The sequence below is a fragment of the Maylandia zebra genome, linkage group LG23 (assembly GCF_041146795.1).
Source record: "Maylandia zebra isolate NMK-2024a linkage group LG23, Mzebra_GT3a, whole genome shotgun sequence".
NCBI lineage: Eukaryota > Metazoa > Chordata > Actinopteri > Cichliformes > Cichlidae > Maylandia > Maylandia zebra.
Window position 1 is genome coordinate 49544901 of NC_135188.1, and position 19673 is coordinate 49564573.

General features: G+C 42.9%; 1 protein-coding gene across 1 annotated transcript in view; it reads right to left on the reverse strand.

The window, feature by feature from the left end:
* The window catches only part of plcd4a (phospholipase C, delta 4a), a 64083-nt gene extending 52649 nt beyond the window's left edge, over positions 1-11434 (reverse strand). Inside the window, exon 1 of the mRNA XM_076880403.1 lies at positions 11354-11434. The gene's annotated coding sequence lies outside the window, so the exon portion shown is untranslated. The remainder of the gene's footprint in view (positions 1-11353) is intronic.
* Between the last annotated feature and the right edge of the window lie 8239 nt (positions 11435-19673).

The window sequence follows — 19673 nt, forward strand, 5'->3', positions numbered from 1 at the left end:
CGTTTAAGCTTGATCAGCTGTTGTTAGAATTTATTTAATATTAATTTCTAGTATCCGCTGATGTTTGCTGGAGCCACAGCTGTAAAGCTGCTGGTCATGATATGGTTTGGATATGTGGTGAGAGGGAAACATGAAGATGAAACCAGGAGATGTCCTTACTGGATCATCAGAGCTGTGATGGAGAAACAGGTTTACCTTTTAGGTGACATGAATGAGTTGAAGTTATGAACTGTTTCTGAGAGACAAATAACACCAGGATCCTTTTCTAAGCAGCTGACAGCTGGTAACTGTGCAGGGGCGGGTCTAGCAAAGTGTTGCCAGGGGGCAGGTAGGCATTAACAGGGAGAGGGGGGCACAAAGAAATACTTTTCTTTCTTATTCTCATTTAAAATGTCTCACTTTAATAAATAATTATCTGAATCTTACAACAAACGATTGATAGATTGATACATATATACCATCAGAACAGTGTGCATCACTGTCACAACAGCGTTTGTTTGCATTCAGAATCAGAATCAGAATACTTTATTCATCCCGAGGGAAATTAGGGGTTACAGCAGGCAGCACGCTAATGGCGCATGCGCACTCACAAAGGAACCTTCTGACCAACTTTACACAAACATCACATTGGGCAGACATGTCAGAAGGTAGGCTGATAGGAAAAAAACAACGAAAATACACTACATGAGGTAAGAGGAGGAGAAAAAAAACTCCACTCAGACTGAGCTCCTAGTGGGAGAACAGTTTGATAAAAGAAAAAACACCTCAGCACAAAGCACATGACTATCAATACACCATAGAAACACGAGACAAGCAACAGGGCGGGTAAAGGGTAAGAGAGAGCCGGCGTAGACAGCGCATCCGGTCCTGCAGCATCTGTGCTGGTCCAGTTGACTGCTATCATCCCCGGTAGGGCACAAGCATCGAAGGCGTTGGAAAGGGAGGGGGATGAGTGAGTGCTTATCAGTGTAAGTGTGTGTGTGTCCATAGTTTAGCTGAGACAGTGTCCTTCGGCCTATCAGGCTAAGTAAACAGTCCTCCAGCCAATCCAGGTGTCCTTCATGGGGCGGGAAGAATAGTCATCACACAGTCGTTATCAGGGAGTTGTTTTGGTGGGCTCCAGCCTTGGGCCTGAAGCTGGGGCCGTGGTGTCCAAATGTTGAATATTGTTGATTTCTCCTTTGTGAGCAGCTCGAATTCTAGCACTCCGAGGCTGGTCCCTCGATCTCCCGTTGGAGAGCCGCGAGCCTCCCCATGATGGTATCAAACTTCTGTTCCATGGTGTTGTCAGTCTTTTGATTCTGAGACCTCACAACTGCAGTGATCCGTTCCGCGATGTTTTCCAACTGTCGCTCAAGGGTGTCATTTTGAGCAGGCCTCTCTCTGATGTTTCCCCTCATACGCTCAATGGTGTTGTTTTGAGCCTTCACAGCAGCTGTAAGCGTCTCCAAGGTGTTGACCATATTACGTTCACACACACACACACACAGACAAAAGACCAGAACTCTGGTATCAGAAACATTTCATTGTGGTGATTCTAACTTTATTGATTACATTTTGATTAGATCTATTTAGTGTGTGAATGTGTGGATGACTGAATGTGTAAAGCGCTATACAAATACAGGCCATTTACCACTTATTCTATCATTTTCTGATTAGATTTAAGAATAATTAACTATTAGCAAAACCACACACTGTACAGATAAACTCTGGTATGTCACTCTATATAACTTTAATCATAAAAGGCTGTATGTAAAGTCCTTTTGCCCTCCCTCAGATGTATTGAGAGATAAGCCGGAGGAACCTGTCTAATCTCTTTCACCTGAATAGCTGTCTCACTAGTACCTGTGAGCATTGCTACAGTGTTCAGCGTTCCTTGCTTCAACAGAATTACTTACAAAATAAATGCATAGAACAGGCCTGGACAAAAATGATGGTACCCACAACTTAATATTTTGTTGCACAACCTTTTGAGACAATCGCTGCAATCAAATGATTCCTGTAACTGTCAATGAGACTTCTGCACCTCAGCAGGTATTTTGGCCCACTCTTCATGAGCAAACTGCTCCAGTTTTTTCCAGTTTGAAGGGCGCCTTTTCCAGACGGCATGTTTCAGCTCCTTCCAAAGATGCTCAATAGGATTGAGGTCAGGGCTCATAGAAGGCCACTTTAGAATAGTCCAATGTTTTCCTCTTAGCCATTCTTGGGGGTTTTAGCTCTCTGCTTTGGGTCATTGTCCTGTTGCAAGACCCCTGACTGCGACTGGGACCAAGCTTTCTGACACTGGCCAACACATTTCTCTCTAGAATCCCTTGATAGTCTTGAGATTTCATTGTACCCTGCACAGATTCAAGACACTGTGCCAGATCAAGCAAAGTCTGTGAACATAGACCCGATGTGCCTTGGCAAAAGGTTCCATTTTTGTCTCATCCTTCCATAGGACTTTCTCTCAGAAGCTTTGTGGCTTGTCAACATGTAGGTTGGCACATTCCAGTCTGGCTTTTTTATTGTTTGTTTTCAGTAATGGTGTCCTCCTTGGTCGTCTCCCATGTAGTCCACTTTGGCTCAAACAATTCAATTCAATTCAATTTTATTTATATAGCGCCAAATCACAACATAAGTCGCCTCAAGGCGCTTCATAGATACAGAGAAAAACCCAACAATCATATGACCCCCTATAACTACCAGAAATCTCGAAGCACAGGCCGAGGGGGCGGTGTGGCAGCAATTTTTCACACCAGCCTATTAATTAATGAAAGACCCAGACAGACTTTTAATTCATTTGAAAGCCTGATGCTTAACATTGTCCACCCCAGCTGTGAAACTCAGAAACCAGTCTTACTTGTTATCATCTATCGTCCACCTGGGCCTTACACAGAGTTTCTGTCTGATTTCTCAGACTTTTTATCTAATTTAGTTCTGAGCTCAGATAAAATAATTATTGTGGGTGATTTTAACATCCATGTAGATGCTAAAAATGACAGCCTCAACATGGCATTTAATCTGTTATTAGACTCAATTGGTTTCTCTCAAACTGTAAAAGAACCCACCCACCACTTTAATCACACTCTAGATCTTGTTTTAACATATGGCATAGAAACTGAACATTTAACAGTGTTTCCTGAAAACCCTCTCCTGTCTGATCATTTCCTGATAACATTTACATTTACAATAATTGATTACACAGCGGTGGAGAGTAGACTTTATCAAAGTAGATGTCTTTCTGAAAGCACTGTAACTAAGTTTAAGAATATAATCCACCCACTGTTATCATCTTCAATGCCCTGTACCAACACAGAGCAGAGCAGCTATCTGAACGCTACCCCAACAGAGGTCGATCATCTTGTTAATAATTTCACCTCCTCACTACGTACGACTCTGGATACTGTAGCTCCAGTGAAAACTAAGGTCTCTAATCAGAAGTACCTGACTCCGTGGTATAATTCTCAAACACGTAGCCTAAAGCAGATGACTCGTAATCTGGAGAGGAAATGGCGTGTCACAAATTTAGAGGATTATCATTTAGCCTGGAGAAATAGTTTGCTGCTTTATAAGAAAGCCCTCCGCAAAGCCAGAACATCTTACTATTCATCACTGATTGAAGTAAATAAGAACAACCCCAGGTTTCTCTTCAGCTCTGTAGCCAGGCTGACAAAAAGTCAGAGCTCTTTTGAGCCAACAATCCCTTTAACGTTAACTAGTAATGACTTCATGAACTTCTTCACAAATAAAATCTTTATCATTAGAGAAAAAATTACCAGTAATCATCCCACAGATGTAATATTATCTACAGCTACTCTTAGTACCATTGATGTTAAGTTAGACTCTTTTTCTCTAATTGATCTTTCTGAGTTAACTTCAATAATTACTTCCTCCAAACCATCAACGTGTCTTTTAGACCCCATTCCTACAAAACTGCTCAAAGAAGTCCTGCCATTAATTAATTCTTCGATCTTAAATATGATCAACCTATCTCTAATGATCGGCTATGTACCACAGGCCTTCAAGCTGGCTGTAGTTAAACCTTTACTCAAAAAGCATCTCTAGACACAGCAGTCTTAGCTAATTATAGGCCAATCTCCAACCTTCCTTTATATCAAACATCCTTGAAAGAGTAGTTGTCAAACAGCTAACAGATCATCTGCAGAGGCTTATTTGAAGAGTTTCAGTCAGGTTTCAGAGCGCATCACAGCACAGAAACAGCTTTAGTGAAGGTTACAAATGATCTTCTTATGGCCTCTGACAGTGGACTCATCTCTGTGCTTGTCCTGCTAGACCTCAGTGCAGCGTTCGATACTGTCGACCATAATATCCTATTAGAGCGATTAGAACATGCTGTAGGTATTACAGGTACTGCACTGCAGTGGTTTGTATCATATCTATCTAATAGACTCCAGTTTGTGCATGTAAATGGAGAGTCCTCTTCACACACTGAGGTTAATTATGGAGTTCCACAGGGTTCAGTGCTAGGACCAATTCTGTTTACATTATACATGCTTCCCTTAGGCAGCATCATTAGAAGACATAGCATACATTTACACTGCTATGCTGATGACACCCAGCTCTATCTGTCCATGAAGCCAGATAACACACACCAATGAGTTAAACTGCAGGAATGTCTTAAAGACATAAAGACCTGGATGGCCGCTAACTTTCTGCTTCTTAATTCAGATCAAACTGAGGTTATTTTACTTGGCCCTGAAAAGCCTAGAAATATGGTATCTAACCAGATTCTTACTCTGGATGGCATTACCTTGGCCTCCAGTAACACTATGAGGAACCTTGGAGTCATTTTTGACCAGGACATGTCCTTCAACGCACATATTAAACAAATATGTAAGACTGCGTTCTTCCATTTGCGCAACATCTCTAAAGTTAGAAATATCCTGTCTCAGAGTGACGCTGAAAAACTAGTTCATGCATTTATTACTTCCAGGCTGGACGACTGTAATTCATTATTATCAGGATGTCCAAAAAACTCCCTGAAAAGCCTTCAGCTGATCCAAAATGCTGCAGCAAGAGTCCTGACAGGGACTAGAAAGAGAGCATATTTCTCCTGTTTTGGCTTCCTGTTAAATCCAGAATTGAATTCAAAATCCTGCTCCTCACATACAAGGTCTTAAATAATCAGGCCCCATCTTATCTTAATGACCTTGTAGTACCATATCATCCTATTAGAGCACTTCGCTCTCGCTCTGCAGGCCTACTTGTTGTTCCTAGAGTATTTAAAAGTAGAATGGGAGGCAGAGCCTTCAGTTTTAAGGCCCCTCTTCTGTGGAACCAGCTTCCAGTTCGGATTCAGGAGACAGACACTATCTCTACTTTCAAGATTAGGCTTCAAACTTTCCTTTTTGCTAAAGAATATAGTTAGGGCTGGACCAGGTGACCCTGAATCCTCCCTTAGTTATGCTGCAATAGACGTAGGCTGCCGGGGGATTCCCATGATGCATTGAGTTTTTCCTTTCCAGTCACCTTTCTCACTCACTATGTGTTAACAGACCTCTCTGCATTGAATCATATCTGTTATTAACCTCTGTCTCTCTTCCACAGCATGTCTTTATCCTGTCTTCCTTCTCTCACCCCAACCGGTCGCAGCAGATGGCCCCGCCCCTCCCTGAGCCTGGTTCTGCCGGAGGTTTCTTCCTGTTAAAAGGGAGTTTTTCCTTCCCACTTTTGCCAAAGTGCTTGCTCATAGGGGGTCATATGATTGTTGGGTTTTTCTCTGTATCTATGAAGCGCCTTGAGGCGACTTATGTTGTGATTTGGCGCTATATAAATAAAATTTAATTGAATTGAATTGAATTATGAGCAAGCACAAGTTAAATGTTAATTTTACTCTTAGCTTTAAGGCCTTAAGCATTTAAACTGAATGGAAAGTATTTGATGCTTTCATTCTGTATCTATCAATCAGCTCCACAATAATATGCCTGAAGATCAAGTTATGAGCTACACTACCAGTCAAAAGTTTGGACACACCTTCTCATTTAATAATAATAATGGATTGTATTTATACAGCGCTTTTCGAGACCCTCAAAGCTCTTTACAATGCCACTATTCATTCACTCTCACGTTCACACACTGGTGGAGGCAGCTACAGTTGTAGCCACAGCTGCCCTGGGGCAGACTGACAGAGGCGAGGCTGCCATATTGCACCATCGGCCACTCTGGCCAACACCAGTAGGCGGTAGGGTGAAGTGTGTTGCCCAAGGACACAACGATCGAGACTGTCCTAGCCGGGGCTCGAACCGGCAACCTTCTGATTACAAGGTGAACTCCCAACTCTTGAGCCACGTTCGCTTTAATGGTTTTTCTTTATTTTTAATAGTTTACTTTGTAGATACAAAGTGAAGCCATCAAATATATGAAACAAGATATATGGAATTATATAGCAAAAAAAATTGATGAATAACTCTAAATATATTTTATATTTTACATTCCTGACAGTAGCCGCTCTCTGCTGTGTTGACAGCGCTGCAAACCCTCGGCCTTCTCTCAGTGAGCTTCATGATGTCATCACCTGATATGGTTTCACCTCACAGGTGAGCCTGTCAGGGCTCATTGGTTGAGGACTCAAAGCTTGTGAAAGATGCTAGGATTTGGCGTTGCAAACAAAAATGGTTGGCGGACCCTGGTTTTGTCTCACTTTTGGATGAACAAATTAGCCTCTATTTTGAAATGAATAAAACAGAAACTTCTGCAAGCATAAGATGGGAGGCTTTTAAGGCTTTTATTAGGGGCCAAATAATTAGCATCACTAGCTCTAAAGCAAGATTGACTTTCCAAAAGGCAAAACGGATAGAGACAAAAATAAAGGAATTAGAAAATGAATACTATCAAACAAGGTCCCCTGAAATACACCAAAATTTATTGCTGCTTCGGGCCCAATGCAATGCTGAGAACACTAATTTACTATTCAGAAGAGAATGTGCCACTGTGGATATGGGGAAATGATAATTTCCCCCCAGGACGGGGTGAAAGGGGGATTTAAAATATGGGCTGAGAGGGGGTTACAAAAAATAGGAGATCTTTACAATAATAAATAAACATTTACTGTCCTTTGATGAAATGGTTGTAAAGCATGACATAGTCCGCAGCCAGTTCTTTAGATATTTACAGCTGAGAGATTTTATTAGAGCACAGCAAAACCAGCCCTTGTCCATTCCTGGCCTATCAACACTTGAAGAAATGATGGTGAAAGATTGCCGGGGAAGGGGCTTGATTTCCAAAACCTATAATGAACTGGTGGCTGCCTCTACAGAAACGTCCGTAAAGAAGCTTGAATCCTGGAAAGAAGACTTACAGGAGAACATCTCCCTTGAAGAGAGGGAGAGGGCTTGCGCCAGGGCACAATCACAAACAGTGAACACGCGTTTAAATCTCTTGGTTAATGCGTACGTACATGACTCCAGTCAAACTTAATGCTTTCTACACTACCATCCCGGATGTTTGTATAAAATGCAACGAGGAAAAGGGCACACTTCTCCATTGTTTGTGGCAGTGTCCTGAAATTAGGAAATTCTGGGAAGAAGTGAAACAATGGACTGAAGAAATATTAGAAATAAAAATGCATTTAGAACCAAAACTTTTTCTGCTGGGCACCTGTCCAGCTAACTGTAATATAACAAGGAAACATCGCTTATTTTTAGACATAGGGCTGCTGATGGCTAAGTGAGTGATTGCCATTACTTGGAAAGAGGTGGATAGACCAAGAAGAAGTAAATGGATTTCAGAGTTAACGTCTACTCTGCCCTTAGAAAAGATCACCTACGCAATCAGGGGTAAGCAACAATGCTTTGATAGCATCTGGGGCCCCTTCAAAAACTTCCTTGCTAATAAAAACTTGCCCCACTTGGTGGAAATTTTTGGGGAGGATTCATAGGTGGCCCTCTGCAGTCCATTTGGGAATATGTTTATTGCTTGACATTAAACAACTACTTTCTAATTTACATTGAACATATACCTGTGAGGGTGCATAATTTTTTTTCTTTTTTTTCCTCCTTGTTTGTTTTGCTTTTGTGTTGTGTTGTGTTGTTTTTTGTTGTTTTGTCGTTGCTGGGTTTTTTTTCTCATCCTCTCCTATATGGTGTTATGTGTATAAAGGCAGTATGTGTAGCTTGTAGTCTCTGTAAGTGTAGCTACTTGAAGTGCACTTGCTGATGGTTCCAACACCATCATTAAGTTTGCAGATGACACCATGGTGATTGGCCTCATCAGTGACAACGATGAGGCCGCCTACAGGGAGGAGGTGGATCGTCTGGCTGAGTGGTGCGACACAAACAACCTGCTGCTTAACACCGAGAAGACCAAGGAGCTCATCGTGGACTACAGGAGGAATGCTGACCCACATCCACCCATCCACATTAAGGGGACGGCTGTGGAGCGTGTGAGCAGCTTCAAGTTCCTGGGAGTCCACATCTCCGAGGATCTCACCTGGACGACCAGCTGCTCCAAGCTGGTCAAGAAGGCTCACCAGTGCCTCTTCTTCTTGAGGACTCTGAGGAAGAACCACCTGTCCTCAGACATCCTGGTGAACTTCTATCGCTGCACCATCGAGAGCATCCTGACCAACTGTATAACAGTCTGGTACGGGAACTGCTCTGCCTCGGACCGGAAGGCGTTGCAGAGGGTCGTGAAAACTGCCCAGCGCATCGCCGGAGCACCACTTCCTGCCATAAAAGACATCTACAGGAAGCGGTGTCTGAAAAGGGCTGGGAAAATCATCAGAGACCCCAGTCACCCATCACATGGACTCTTCACCCTCCTGCCCTCTGGGAGGCGCTACAGGAGCCTCCGGACTAAGACCACCAGGTACCGGAACAGCTTCTTCCCCACAGCTGTCAGACTCCTGAACTCTGCCTCCTGACATCTGACCCACGTTAACACATGGACTGAACATACACACACCCACAATGGACAACTGTACCCTCAAACACATAATAATAACATGGAGTGAACCACCACTCACAACCACTAGCACTTTATATACCTCTGTAGAAACTATCTACACCCTCACTTACCTTAACTGCACTACTGTATAGCTCTGTGTAAATAATCATTCTGTACATTCGATAATTTTTAATCCTACAACTGTTTACAACTTGCATAGTTCCCATTTCTGTATAGCTGTATATCTCAGATTCTGTAAAGTTATTTATTTCATATTCTGTATAGTTTTTCATATTTATATCCTGTTCATAGCCTGTACATACTTATAGTTATAGAATATTCACAACATACTTCATACTGTGTACATTATAACATACCATAATAGACCCATTTCTGTTATATACTTACATATCTATATTATTGCTAATATATATTGTAATATACCTATATCACTAAAGCACTTCTGGATGGATGCAAACTGCATTTCGTTGCCCTGTACCTGTGCATGTGCAATGACAATAAAGTTTAATTCTATTCTATTCTATTCTATTCTATTCTATTCTATTCTATTCTACGTGTTTGGTTACGCTTCATAGATGTGTACACTGCTATGTTCAAAATAAATAAAGACACTGCTGGAAAAAAGAAGAAGCAGAAAGTTAGCGGCCATCCAGGTCTTTATGTCTTTAAGACATTCCTGCAGTTTAACTCATTGGTGTGTGTTATCTGGCTTCATGGACAGAGCTGGGTGTCATCTGCATAGCAGTGAAAATGTGCACGGTGCCTATCAATCCTAAAAGCTTTTAGAGCTAAAAATATCCTCCCAACTTGCATAATCTGCAAAGACTGTGATAGTGTTTGCAGCTTATGCAGTCCTTCTACCAACTGAAAACATTTCACAACTAGACAAGAGTGCAACAACATATCTCTCCTAAAAGTCCTGCAGCTGGTCTCCTCAGACATTTATGGACTCTTGTTTAAAGAACAGGGTGTGGTACGCTGTCCCAACTTTTGTTGATATGTGTTGCTGCCAAAAGAATTCAAAATTAGCCTATTTTTTTTCTTAAAATGGTACATTTTGGTGGCTTGATTCCAGTCTACATGCCAAATATCCTTAGGCTAGATAAGGATCTGGATGCATCCATTGGAGTGTGAACATTAGATAGAAAGAACATAGAGAAAGTGCTTGTGTGAATGAGGCAAGTTGTTCAAAGTGCTTTGAGTGCTCAGAGTAGAAACGTGTTATATAAGAACCAGTCCCTTTACTTTTTAAAAGATCGGTTTTTGTACCACTGTATTAATACGATTCTGTAGGATTTTCTTATATTATTAATAAATAAATTATTAAATAAATCAAACCAGTTCCTGGCCCGCATATCATTTTAGGCTGTTAAAGAAAACAACAAACAGTAAAGTGGATGCTGAAGATAAACAATCTGAAGGTGTAAAGAAAGGCTTGTTTATCCATTTACCATGAGACAAAGTTGTTTTGTATTTTGGAAGATCTGTGTTGTCCCCTCAAAGAAAGAAGGTCCTATAACATCTCCAAAAGTTGATTCTGTTCATCTGGACGTTTTCAGTGGGAGAAACGTTTCATCATCATCCAGGTGACGTCTTCAGTCTCAGCTGACTGCAGGTTTCCCCAGCCTTATAAACAGTGCATAATAACTGACACCAGCCCACTGAAGGAACAGTTTATAAGATTGGGGAAACCTGCAGTCAGCTGGTCACCTGGATGAGTGACAAAACGTTTCTCCCACTGAAAACGTCGAGATGAACAGAATCAGCTTTTGGAGATTTACTCACCTGGATGATTGAGCGTGGATCAAGACATCCTATTCACCAGCCAGCTGTTTTACTTCATGAATGAATGCAGACTCACTTTCTCCGAGTGCATATTCATGAGATGCCTGCTCCACGAAGAAGCTTCCTGCCCTGTGCTGTTTATGCTGCTGGGAGTTATTTTGCTGGTCTTTCATGGTTTCATGTCTCATAATACATTTTTCATACTGTCTTTGTTAAGCTCTTTAATCCAGCTACGCTTGACAAATCTCTTTTTTTCATTACCGTTAGTCATTTATTTCTTTAACCAAGCTCTTTCTGTTTCACAGAATCAGTTACAGTTGTCTCTGACATTAGTAAAGTCATTTGCTTTACCTAAACCACTGGCAGAGCTACACTATACTCTGACTACAGCAAAAACCACAAAGCTGCTGTGTTACATATTGGTAAGTGCAAGGTGTTGTTTTTTATCAAGTGATAAAAGGTAACATTTTACTAGAAAACAAAAAATATGACAAAGATTCAATTCAAGTATTCAAGTATTACAGCAAGTAAGTGAGCGTGCTCCTGCGTTTCTGAGGAGTATGTGTCCTTTACAGTTCATACATAAGGAATGTAAACGAAGCCATGGAAGAATAAAACTGAGGCTGGGAGGAAAACACTGGAAAATGAAGGTGAATCTGACCTGTTGCAGGATCATCCCGGTGTCCAGCTGACTGCTGCTGTGCTGTTAAAAGATCATAAAATCTGGGAGCCTCTGCTGCTGCTGTGTATCTGCATGCCACAATGCACTGATAAGAGAACAAGTCAAACCTGGGTGAGCAGGTGAGTGAGCTGCCCCTCCTCCTCACTGTTCCCCATCTGCTTCCTGTCCCCTTTCTTAAAGTGTTCTGCAAGCTGTGCATGCATTACATGTGGAGCTGAAGAAAGACTTCATTTGGATGCAAAAGTTCAGCTCCTAAAACATCATGAATAGCACAGAGTTGGGTTGAAAGCGCCGTAAATAGCCTGAATTGTTTGGTGGGGAAGGGTTTCAGTACAGTGAGTTTCACTGGCATTATGAATCCATGTGAATACTTGCACCTTGGCCATGAGCATAAGTGTAGTTTTGACTCACCTTGATTGTGCTCATTTCACATTTAAATGTAATAAATGATTTTAAGAATTTTCAATGCCTATTTACCGAAAATGATTTACTGTGCATTTTAAATAAACATTTTCCAACTAATTGAAAGTTTTCAATATTTAGGAAGTTGTTGAGTGAGACTGACTCACAGCAGCCAGACTCGTTATATCTCTTGTGTTGAAATATTACAGTGTTTTATTTTTATTAAATATTTATTGTTGTCATTCCCCCAAACTCTTTGGCAGAGAATTGCACACAGACTACGTTGTCTGTGATGGCAGGTTTAGGAGCAGCAGAACTCAAACTGATAGTGCAGCATGTGTTCTGCCCTGCGTCATGTTACCGATCCCCAATCATCAAAGTTTGATCAAGTCAGTTTAACAGCAGGCTTGTGGAGAGAATACATCAGGTAATGTTTTCCTATCAAAACAATAAACAATGTGACAGATTACCAGTTGCCTGATTACTAACATTACTTATGCAACGGAGAGCTGCATTACAAATTTGCCAGTTTACAACATGAATATTCTCTCTGTGCTTTTCATCTGTGTTTCTGCTCAGGTTCAGGGGCATCAATAATTTGTGGCTTCAGATCAGCTCCTCACCTCAAATTACACTCACTAAGCCAATGTTAAAATGGATGGGCTCCCTCACATCAAGCACAAGCTGTAGAACCCAGTAGGTAGAAGGCTAGAAGAACTGAGACTATGCATCAGGGGGTTGGCTAGTTTATTCATCAGTAGAGTCCAAAAAGAAAACTACATTCAGAAAGCAGTGCATAACCAAATGCCTGCATACACCAATAAACTGGCAGTTACTGCTGGTAAAGGTGGTTCCATAAGTTACTGAATCATGGAGTCAACTTATCACAGGACTCTCATCATGGTAAAACCTTATTTTTAGATGGACTATAACTACAATAGCATCTTTAGAAATATATTTACTTAAAAAGGTAACTTGTTACCAAAGTGTCACACGAGAAATGATGGGTAAAACCACTGAGCTCTCTCAAGACCTTTGCAATCTCATGGTTGCAAAACATACTAATGGCAGTGATTAAAGAAAAAAAATGAAACCACTGAAGATTTCCTATAACAAAAGTTCCCAGAGTTGTCAGACAAATGTAGATAATATGCACCACAAGCTTGAACAAGCGGGCTGAAGTCTCTTTGGAGAGTTGGAGGACCATTTCCCCTGAAAAATCATCTTTATTTATTTTTCTTTGGACCAGTAAATTGACATTGACATGATACAATGTGACGATTTTGTCTCTCCCATTTTCAGTAAAACCTGTTGAGTAAAACTGGCAGGACAACCTATATGCTGAGGAATTCAGACAGGAACTATGGGACAGTATTCCCAAGATTCCAGTGCAATTTGAGCTCTGCAAAGTTAACAGACAGTGGCTCATTCTTCTGCTTGAAGAGGTAACACCCACAAAAACTGGAACCAGAAACCTTCTGGGTCGCTGCAATCCTTACATCTGTTTAAATGTTTTCAAATGTTTCATTCAGGTGGTTGATATGGCAACATAATTTATTGTTATTACACTTACTGTAACTCAGTGGCTCTCCAGTCAACAAAAAATTGTCTGAGCCATTTTTTAAAATGTCACTGTTCAGAATAGTAAATGCTGTGATGCCCATAAGACTTTCAGACATTTCTCTGATCACTCAAGTCTCAGAGAGACAGCAGTGTATGAACATACTCCGCTCAGACCACGCCCCGCTGCAGCCGCCCCAATAAAAGTGATTTGATTTGATTTGAGATATATATATATATATATATATATATATATATATATATATATATATATATATATATATATATATATATGGAATGCTACTACGCAAGTAACGCCGGCGGAAGGGGCTACATGAATAGGATGAGGGACCTATGGATTCTTCGATACCCAACATCCACAATGACGGCAAAACAACTAGTAGCTCAGTGTTCCAACATTCGAAAGAAGGGACTGCTCTCACAGCTAGAGATTGACGAGGTACAACACAAATGCTACGGCAAGGAGGAGTCAGGACGCCAGGTCAGGGGGGCGATATCATCACCCCCACCCGAGATTGGGTACATAGCCCCAAGTGCGATAGGAGAAGGATCGTTGAGTGCGAGAGGAACTGACCTGAAAAATAGGATCATGGCCAAGCTTGAAACCTGGATCCCCCGTAGCCGGTTACCAAGATTACGTGAAGTACCCTCAGAAGGTCTGCTAGATGATGTTAATGCAGCACTACGGGCAATACCTACAACCACGATTACCGACACTAACAAGCTGATCTACAATACGGCAGCAGTGATCAGTGAGATGCTTGGCTACAAGTTGAACAGCCACAAGGGGCAGTACCCTCCATGGAGAAGGAGGCTAGAGGGCAAGATCAAAGTAGCACGGAGGGAGGTTAGCCAACTAACGGAGTTGCAGAAAGGTGCGACAAATAAGGTGCGTAAGAAATACAGCAAGCTGTCCATACCTGAGGCCTTGGAAACTGCCAAGCAAAGACTCACAGCCTTGGCCAGCCGCTTGAGGAGGTACACCAGAAAGATAGAAGGCAGGAGAATAAACCAGCTGTTCTCCACAGAACCAGCAAAGGTGTACTCTCAGTGGCAAGGGAAAATAAGAGAACAGCACCACCAAGGCTGGAGACGGAGCAATACTGGAAGAGCATATGGGAGAAGGATGCAACCCATAACGGCAATGCTCAGTGGCTAGAGGATCTGAGGGCAGACCACAGCGACCTCCCTGAACAGGGTCCAGTAACCATCACAGTGGCAGATATCCAAGAAAGGGTCTCCAGTATGAAGAGTTGGACAGCACCAGGGCCCGACATGGTTCACGCCTACTGGCTGAAGAAGCTGACTGCACTCCACGAGCGTCTGGCAGCACAAATGAACCAGCTGCTAGTTAACGAGAGACACCCGGAATGGCTAACCGAAGGCCGGACGGTCCTGATCCCCAAGGACCCCAAGAAGGGACCGGTCCCCTCCAACTACCGACCAATAACCTGCCTCAGTACTACATGGAAGCTCCTGTCAGGCATCATATCGGCTAAGATGAACAGGCACATGGGTCAATACATGAGCGGGACACAGAAAGGAATTGGCAAGAATACCAGAGGCGCAAAACACCAGCTACTGGTAGACAGAACAGTCAGCCGAGACTGCAAGACCAGACTGACCAACCTGTGCACTGCCTGGATTGATTACAAGAAGGCCTATGACTCAATGCCCCACAGCTGGATACTGGAATGCCTAGAATTGTACAAGATCAATGGGACCCTAAGAGCCTTCATCAGGAACTCAATGGGGATGTGGCGTACAACACTAGAGGCCAACTCCAAGCCCATAGCACAAGTCACCATCAAGTGCGGGATCTACCAAGGAGATGCTCTGTCCCCACTGCTGTTCTGCATAGGCCTGAACCCCCTCAGTGAGATCATTAACAAGACTGGCTACGGATACCGACTACGGAACGGAACAGTTGTCAGCCACCTCCTGTACATGGATGACATCAAGCTGTATGCCAAGAGTGAACGAGACATCGATTCACTGATCCACACTACCAGGCTATACAGCAATGACATTGGAATGTCGTTCGGACTGGAGAAGTGTAGTCGGATGGTAACAAAGAGAGGGAAGGTAGTCAGAACTGAGGGGATTGAACTACCAGAAGGCAACATTGCAGACATAGAGGACAGTTACAAGTACTTGGGGATCCCGCAGGCGAATGGGAACCATGAAGAGGCCACTAGAAAAGCTGCAACCACCAAGTACCTGCAGAGGGTCAGGCAAGTCCTGAGGAGTCAGCTGAATGGTAAGAACAAGATCCGGGCCATCAACACGTACGCCCTGCCCGTGATCAGGTACCCTGCTGGGGTAATAGGCTGGCCAAAGGAGGAGATAGAAGCCACTGACATAAAGACAAGAAAGCTCCTTACCATGCATGGAGGGTTTCACCCCAAGTCCAGCACCCTGAGGCTGTACGCTAAGCGGAAGGAAGGGGGCCGGGGACTGGTGAGTGTCAGCACCACAGTCCAGGATGAGACAACGAACATCCAAGAATACATTGGGAAGATGGCCCCAACTGACCGAGTGCTCAGTGAATACCTCAGGCAGCAAAAACCCAAGAAAGAGGAGGGAGACGAGGAACCATCATGGAAGGACAGGCCCCTGCATGGTATGTACCACCGGCAGATAGAGGAGGTGGCTGATATCCAGAAATCCTACCAGTGGCTGGACAAAGCTGGACTGAAAGACAGCACAGAGGCACTAATCATGGCAGCACAAGAACAAGCTCTGAGCACAAGATCCATAGAGGCTGGGGTCTATCACACCAGGCAAGACCCCAGGTGCAGGCTGTGTAAAGATGCCCCAGAGACAATCCAGCACATAACAGCAGGGTGCAAGATGCTAGCAGGCAAGGCATACATGGAACGCCATAACCAAGTGGCCGGCATAGTGTACAGGAACATCTGTGCCGAGTATAACCTGGAAGTCCCGAGGTCAAAATGGGAGATGCCCCCAAGGGTGGTGGAGAATGACCGAGCTAAGATCCTGTGGGACTTCCAGATACAGACGGACAAAATGGTGGTGGCTAACCAACCGGACATAGTGGTGGTAGACAAACAGAAGAAGACGGCCGTAGTGATCGATGTAGCGGTTCCGAATGACAGCAATATCAGGAAGAAGGAACACGAGAAGCTGGAGAAATACCAAGGGCTCAGAGAAGAGCTCGAGAGGATGTGGAGGGTGAAGGTAACGGTGGTCCCCGTGGTAATCGGAGCACTAGGTGCGGTGACTCCCAAGCTAGGCGAGTGGCTCCAGCAGATCCCGGGAACAACATCGGAGATCTCTGTCCAGAAGAGCGCAGTCCTGGGAACAGCTAAGATACTGCGCAGGACCCTCAAGCTCCCAGGCCTCTGGTAGAGGACCCGAGCTTGAAGGATAAACCGCCCGCAGGGGCGTGCTGGGTGTTATATATATATATATATATATATATTAGGGGTGCAACGATACACAAAATTCACGGTTCGGTTCGGTTCGGTTCGATACTTTGGTGTCACGGTTCGATATTTTTTCGATACAAAAAAAAAATGTTCATGCCTTTTTAATTTGTCATTTATTAAAATTATAAATATATATTTTAACTCAAAAGTACAGTTTTTAAATTTAACCCTAACCCTTGTGCGCATTTTTTATTTTGACAGCGAATGCGCACCTGCGGACCACTTATGTGCAGCCCTGGTTATTTAGCTCGTCATATTGCAGCCACAGAAATTATTTTGTCCATGAAACCATAAAGCTGCACTTTCTTTTTGCCTTATAGTCTGATTTGTCATAACTTCTCCGTTTTGTGGTAAGCTTTTCTTTGGCTGTCACTTCTTCACCCTGACCTGTCTTATTTGGCTCAGCAGAACTAAAATATATATCTGTCTGTGAAGGTTCTCAGTCATCCAGGTCATTGTAGTCAAATATAAATCCTCCTGCTTTTACACACGCACTCACATAAGCTCAGCGATTCTCTGCGCGATCAACCTCTCACATGTTTAAGCTGCGGGAGATTTCACTTGTCATGTTTGCATAGTAAGCTAACGATTAATAAGACGATGTCAGAGGAATTGGTGCACAAATTATCATCACTCACAGATCAGTGCTGTCGCTCTCTATACACAGTTCGCAGGATTGCAAAGTGAAAGCAAAAAAACAAGGGCAAATTCAAACGCGATTTCAATATGTCACATATTGACAGTGGCTCACCGATGCCAATGACATAATTACCCAGCTACATATCGTTGCACCCCTAATATATATATATATATATATATATTAGGGGTGCAACGATACTCGTATCGATATTGAACCGTTCGAAACAGTGCTTTCGGTTCGGTACGCATTCGTATCGAACAATACAACATTTGTAATTTATTTTATCAACTTTCCTTCTGACGATGCTGTCTGTGTTGAGCGCTCAGTGGATCTGAGCACAGGGCAAGCTAGCGAGACAGAAGCTAAGGTCTCCTTGCAACATGGCAAACTGAACCTCCCCCACCCTCATTCAGATCTGGCCTTTGGAACTATTTTGGTCTTCATGTGATGTATGACCCTGAAGGTAAGCGCGTCATGGACTAAAGTAAAACAGTATGTTGGATGTGCCACGCAATGCTCAATTACATTGGTGGGAACTAGAGCGTTAGCGCAGTTAGCTCGTTCCAGCAAAGTATCCAATAGCAGTGACAACTCCTCCACAGTAGCAGGTGGGATTTTTCTGTTTTGAGGATGGCTCCTTTTACCTGTCACTACAGATGGTCTGTTTATGTTTTGATCAAGAGCCTTTTTTTGGGCAGCTGAAGAGGAGAAGTCTATCTTATGGCCAACCTCTGGCTGTATCTTGGTCATATTACCCAGCAAAACCCAGTATGCAGGTTCATCTGTAACAGTCCTTGTGCCATGGATCAGCACTGTTGCTTCTACATTAAAATGAAGAGCAGCGACATGGCTGCAGGTCTCCGCGACTCCGGCCATACAGGTGCAGCGGGCGGCTTCAACCTTTCCTGTGATGCTCACAGTGACCCATGGCTGCAATGCTGGTTCATTCAGTCTTTGAGAGTGCAGCACCTGAAACACACACAAAGTTCATTTAAAGACAAGAACTATGAGCCAAGGCCGACATAAATGTGTTTTATCTACTTTATCATAAATGTAACAAAGTGTTTAGAAAGTTAGCACATACATGTAATTTTTCATTTCTTTATGTATCCATCTACAGGGAGTGCAGAATTATTAGGCAAGTTGTATTTTTGAGGAATAATGATATTATTGAACAACAACCATGTTCTCAATGAACCCAAAAAACTCATTAATATCAAAGCTGAATGTTTTTGGAAGTAGTTTTTAGTTTGTTTTTAGTTTTAGCTATTTTAGGGGGATATCTGTGTGTGCAGGTGACTATTACTGTGCATAATTATTAGGCAACTTAACAAAAAACAAATATATACCCATTTCAATTATTTATTTTTACCAGTGAAACCAATATAACATCTCCACATTCACAAATATACATTTCTGACATTCAAAAGCAAAACAAAAACAAATCAGCGACCAATATAGCCACCTTTCTTTGCAAGGACACTCAAAAGCCTGCCATCCATGGATTCTGTCAGTGTTTTGATCTGTTCACCATCAACATTGCGTGCAGCAGCAACCACAGCCTCCCAGACACTGTTCAGAAAGGTGTACTGTTTTCCCTCCTTGTAAATCTCACATTTGATGATGGACCACAGGTTCTCAATGGGGTTCAGATCAGGTGAACAAAGAGGCCATGTCATTAGTTTTTCTTCTTTTATACCCTTTCTTGCCAGCCACGCTGTGGAGTACTTGGACGCGTGTGATGGAGCATTGTCCTGCATGAAAATCATGTTTTTCTTGAAGGATGCAGACTTCTTCCTGTACCACTGCTTGAAGAAGGTGTCTTCCAGAAACTGGCAGTAGGACTGGGAATTGAGCTCGACTCCATCCTCAACCCGAAAAGGCCCCACAAGCTCATCTTTGATGATACCAGCCCAAACCAGTACTCCACCTCCACCTTGCTGGCGTCTGAGTCGGACTGGAGCTCTCTGCCCTTTACCAATCCAGCCACGGGCCCATCCATCTGGCCCATCAAGACTCACTCTCATTTCATCAGTCCATAAGACCTTAGAAAAACCAGTCTTGAGATATTTCTTGGCCCAGTCTTGACGTTTCAGCTTGTGTGTCTTGTTCAGTGGTGGTCGTCTTTCAGCCTTTCTTACCTTGGCCATGTCTCTGAGTATTGCACACCTTGTGCTTTTGGGCACTCCAGTGATGTTGCAGCTCTGAAATATGGCCAAACTGG